This window comes from Engystomops pustulosus, chromosome 3 (genome assembly GCF_040894005.1).
Source record: "Engystomops pustulosus chromosome 3, aEngPut4.maternal, whole genome shotgun sequence".
Classification (NCBI taxonomy): domain Eukaryota; kingdom Metazoa; phylum Chordata; class Amphibia; order Anura; family Leptodactylidae; genus Engystomops; species Engystomops pustulosus.
This window is the reverse complement of record NC_092413.1, coordinates 210,174,566-210,180,565: the sequence shown is the minus strand read 5'-3', so window position 1 is coordinate 210,180,565 and position 6,000 is coordinate 210,174,566.

Genomic DNA, 6,000 nt, shown 5'->3' with positions numbered 1-6,000 from the left:
CAAGTCCAAGACATAATGCCAACCTCCTCTTGCCAAACGCTACGGAGATACGTGGTTATTCTCAATTTTGAAGTCTTTCCTCCCAGTGGGGATTAAGGTAGAGTATGCGGTATCATTTAAGTCAATTCATTTTTCTGGTGGTACGGATATAGTTGCCATCCCCATGGAGGAAACCGGAGCTGGTCTTCTCTAGGGTGTAGAGCGGGTCAACACCTACTCTGTGAAAATCTCTCAGAGGTCTGATTGGATACTGTGCTACAGCTTCAAAAGACATGGCCTGCCTGGATTTCCTCCTCACACTTCACGGATATCCATTATTATATTTCTCTTTGACTTTTTCTTGAGTCTTATGGCAGCGAGAGACTCCCTTCCTGTTGCCGACCATAAATATGGTAGATTTCTCCCCTCCCCCAACCTCCAGACTCTATTTGTGGGTTGTTTATGGCTCATTGTTTCTGTACTTTTATGTAATTCTTAGACTGTTGTGTTCTGCACTTCTTGTGCTTTTTAATAAACTGTTTGACAGTAAATATATCGACCTCTTCAGGACACAGATCTTTTTTGTTTTTGCGCTTCTCGTTTTTCTCTTCACACATAAGTTTCTTTCATTTAGAGAGGGTTTAGTATCTGTGAGACAAATTGTACTTCCTAGTGGCACCATATAATATTCTGCGCCATGTATTAAATCTAATGCGCTTATGTTTGAATTTGTTTATACTTTTATACATAAACCCCTTTAAGACCAAGTTTTTTTAGTTTTTTGCAATTCAGTTTTTCACGCTGTTCCTTCCACTAGCCGTACTTTTTAGATCTTTACATTTACAGAGACATGTTATAGCCATGTACAGGGCTTGTTATTTGTGAGACAAATTGTCATTTTGTAGTGGTACAATTAAATATTCTGTGCCATGTACTGGGAAGCTGGAAAAAAAATTCCAAATGTGGTGGAATTAGCAAAAAAACACAGATGCACCATATTCTAATGGGGTTTATTTTTACGGCTTTCAATGTGTCAAGATGACGCCTCCCGTTTTATTCTTTGGATGAGTACGATCACAGAGATAGCAAATTTATACAGTTTAGTTATTTTCAAAATCCTCGCATTAAAAAAAGTCATACATTGCCATATTCTGACACCCGGAACTTTTATAAACCTCAGCATACGCCACTGCGGTACTGGATGAAGTTTTTATTGATAGCATTTTGACAATTTTTTGACTTAATATGCAATGCCTAATATGTTATTCATTTTACTCCTTAATTGAATTTTATGCCCTTTTAAAGAGAACAACAAATATTTTAAAATGTAATTCTGTGAGGGACATCCAACATGCACACGTCCCAAGTAGAAACGTAGCCCCATAACATGCCCCAAGTAGACAAGTAGCTACAGCACATGCCTCCCGTAGACAGGTAGGCCCAGCACATGCCCACAAATAGATAGTTAGTCATAGCAAATGTCCACAAGTAGATAGTTAGCCCCATCACATGCCCCAAGTATACAGGTAGCTACAGCAGATGCCTCCAGTAGACAGGTAGTCACAGCACATGCCCGCAAGTAGATAAGTAGCCCCAGCACATGTCCCCAGTAGATAGGTAGCCCCAGCACATGTCCCCAGTAGATAGGTAGACCCAGCACATGTCCCCAGTAGATAGGTAGCCACAGCACATGCCCACAAGTAGATAGGTAGCCCCAGCACATGCCGCCATTAGAGAGGTAGCCCCAGCACGTTCCCACAAGTAGAAAGGTATCCCCAGCACATTTCCCCATTAGAGAGGTAGCCCCAGCACATGCTTACAAGTAGATAGGTAGTCAACGCACATGCCCCCTTTAAATAGGTAGCCCGAGCCAATGTCCCTAATAGATAGGTATCCTGAGCACATGTCCTTAGTAGATAGGTAGCCCGAGCACATGTCCCTAGTAGATAGGTAGCCTGAGCACATGTCCTTAGTAGATAGGTAGCCCGAGCACATGTCCCTAGTAGATAGGTATCCTGAGCACATGTCCTTAGTAGATAGGTAGCCCCAGCACATGTCCTTAGTAGATAGGTAGCCCCAGCACATGTCCCTAGTGGATAGGTAGCCCCAGCACATGTCCCTAGTGGATAGGTAGCCCCAGCACATGTCCTTAGTAGATAGGTAGCCTGAGCACAGGTCCCTAGTAGATAGGTATCCTGAGCACATGTCCTTAGTAGATAGGTAGCCCCAGCACATGTCCCTAGTGGATAGGTAGCCCCAGCACATGTCCCTAGTGGATAGGTAGCCCCAGCACATGTCCTTAGTAGATAGGTAGCCTGAGCACAGGTCCCTAGTAGATAGGTAGTCCCAGCAAAAAAAATTAAATACTCCCTCAGCTGTCTCCTCATGACTCCCGCGCTCCTCCTCATAGAGAGGACATTAGATTCCAGTCTCCACTCCTCTCTATGACTCGGGCGCTGTTGCCTAAGCAACAACAGCGACAGCGTCTCAGTCGCACAAAGGTTGCAGGCAGCGGTAGCATTGCTGTCTGCATCCAGTGATCACTACTGTGTGCGTCTTAAACGCAAGCAGCACCGATTGTGGGCATTTCCCGTTCTGAGAGGCTGTACTAGCTAGTGCCGAATTACATCTGCCTGATGCAAGGCTAATCTGTATTTTCCCACCCCATGAGGTTACAGTTGGAGGTTAATTAACAGCAAAACGGCAGGACTGCGATGAGTGTCGAGGCAGTTAATGGCAGATGTTTGCTGTATAATAAAGTGTCCCCTACTCCACCATTAATTTCAGGTTTTTATAGTACAAGGATGGATCTACTTGTAGGTGCAATCCCACTCCTGGCCACACGGTGCGCTGTTAAACTTGTGTTCAGGAATTGAGGAACTTTAGATTACCATCAAGTAGCACCCCTGTCACACACGAGATGACCGGAGAAGCCGGTTGTGCATGCGCAGGCTGCCATGTTCATCTCTATGCAGCTGAGGGAGATTGGGCACAACTTGCTTTGCGGGACAACCCCTTTAAAAGAAATCTGCCATATAAACCCATCATGATAAACCAAGGACACTTACTCATAGATCCAGACACTGTGACTGTGGTAGAAAATTATGCTAATGAGCCTGAAGGTCTCTGGGGGGTGTTACCTGAGCAGAAGCCCGGCTTATCTTTTGGGTCGTCTCTGCCCTTGTACAAAGTCTTGTAGTGATTGGTGGGGCCCCGGCACAGAAGTTTCATTAGGTCCCAGGAACTTCTGGCTACACTTCTTCCTACGGATTAAGTAAAGGCTACATAAATAATGGGATATAATCCAGGCCCAGAATAAACGTTCCCGGAGTACTCGTCCGTGCATTATAGTAATCAGTCACTTATCTCCAGCATATGTAATCCTAAATTCTCCAGATGAATAGGAGTATTTATAATAATGGAGAGTCCGGTAATCCTGATCCGCTTACTGCGCCCCCCCCCCCCAGACATTATCAGCTGATGGAAGATTTGCAATGTTGATGGTGATTCTAAGAATAGAGCAGATCCTGGATCACTGCCGCTAAAATGCTGAAATCATTTTTATTCAGGAACTTATAGGGGTTGTCTGGTTTAGGAAATTTGGAATTAAAGGGAATCTGTCAGTAGTTGTGACCAGACAATGTTAGGCACTAATCGAATCTGTGTGCATGCTGTTAGTAGCAGCAGGACTGTAAAAAATTATATTCCAGGATTGTGATTTCTCAAAGTGCAAATGGTATACATTCCCTCACTGCTGTGCTCTGTGCAGACATGTCAGCTATTGTCCCTGGAGATCGGTGTAGTTATGCCTTTTCGTGTGTTGTTAGTAGCAGCAGCACTGTGAAAAATGCATTTATATTCACGGACTGTAGCTTCTCCAAGGGCTCCTCACTCTGCTGTGCTCTCCACTCTCTGAAGCCATTGTTTGGTATTGTCCCTGCAGATCTGTGAAACCATATCTTTGTGTGTTGTTAGTTAGTAGCAGCAGCAATGTGAAAAATGCATCTATTGTCCCGCATTGTAGCTTCCCCAAGTGAACTAAGAGGGGCTCCTCACTCTGCTATGCTCTGTGCTCTCTGCAGCCAGTGTTTGTTGTTGTCCCTGGAGATCTGTGAAACCATATATTTGTGTGTTGTTAGTTAGTAGCAGCAGCACTGTGAAAAATGCATTTAGATTGTAGCTTCCCCAAGTGAACTTAGAGGGGCTCCTCACTCTGCTGTGCTCTGTGCTCTCTGCAATCAGTGTTTGTTATTGTCCCTGGAGATCCGCGAAACTATACCTTTGTGTGATATTAGTTAGTAGCAGCAGCACTGTGAAAAATGCATTTAGATTGTAGCTTCCCCAAGTGAACTAAGAGGGGCTCCTCACTTTGCTGTGTTCTCTGCAACCAGTGTTTGTTATCATCCCTGGAGATCAGTGTAACCATACCTTTGTGTGTTGTCATTACTATCGGCAGCAGCAGGACTGTGAAATAATGATTTATATTCCAGGATTGTAGCTGCTCTAAGTACACTGGAGGCGTGTCTTCATCCTGCTGTGTTCTTAGCTAATTGTAAACTTCCAAATTGAGAACCCTATATGGAATAACGGAGCTCCCATAATGCACTGCTCTCTAAGAACAGGAACGTTTTTTGCTTTGGATGTGAATGAAGTAGAAAATCTAGAACTCAAATGTAACTCAATATAAGCAAATTATATACAAGTATTCCCAGCGTAATCTATGCAAGGTAATACTGACTACTAAGGATCCCTTTAAGAAGGGCTTTAGAGCAATATTGTAACAGGCTGCACATTCCAGCAGTGATGTTGGAGAGGAAAAGGGATAATCAGACAGAATTAGTGGCATGAAGGAAGATACAAGGAGACAAGCCTGGATAATCATCCTTGTGACTCCATTCATAAGGAGTCGCAGTAGCGGGGAGCCCCTTTAATAAGCCGGCTCTTCTGTCGTCTCACATCTACTACTTTGTGTTCTGCTTAGAAGCCATGATTAATTGACTTAGTTCTTCTCCACTTGATTTGATGCAACTTGATCCGGCATGAAGTAACACATTACCCTGGAGGAAATCAGAGATGTTATACAGAAGGTGAAGTTCCTGCCTCTGGATTTAGGCAGGGTAAATCTAAAGGTTTCCAGTTTTACAGTTGTGAGAATCTTCCCTATGCTCAGATACCGTATGAACAGGGAGCAATACACAAAAAGATGAGGGAATTTTATTCCCTCAGTGTCAGACTGGCCCACCGGAGCATCGGAGGATCCTCTGGTGGGACCCGTCCCACACCTAATTCCAGCCCATGGCATTTAAAGTCTTTACAACCACGATCAGGGATAGCACCTATCATGGGTGTTACTGGGTCGGGAGTGAGGCTGAACCCAAACTTGTGGCTGAAGTCCGGGTTCAGGGACCTGAACCACAACGTTCGGCATGGATAGTATACATACATACATGTCATCTGTTGCACGGCAGAAGGATAAATCCCACTTTTTGAGTGTTGTATGGAGGTGCGGTGATTACTAACCACAGAAATGATGTCGCTACAAACTATGTGACCTCATATGTGGATACACTGTACATTGACAGCGTTTCTGCACTAGAGCCAGGGGGGGAGGGGGCTAATTTCTTAAAGTCTCTGGCTGGAAACTTTTTGCATACCTCCCAATCATCCCAGATTATGAGCGACAGTCAGGGTTTTCGGACTTGACTGTCTGTCACATTCGTCAGGAGGTATGTGACGGGGCATTAAAGGGGTATTCACATTTCGGCAAATTAATGTTATTGTTTGTGTAATGAAAAGTTCTACAATTTTCCAATGTACTTTCTGTAACAAATTTTCATGGTTTTCTACATCTCTGCTTGCTGTCCTTCTATAGAAATCTGCTATGTTTATTTCCAGTAGACAGGAATCTGACCATGGTCACACAGGTGCACGGCTCGTTAGTATTGCAGAGAGTAATCAGAGCTGTGTATTATAATGAGCCGTGCACCTGTGTGACCATGGTCAGATTCCTGTCTACTGGAA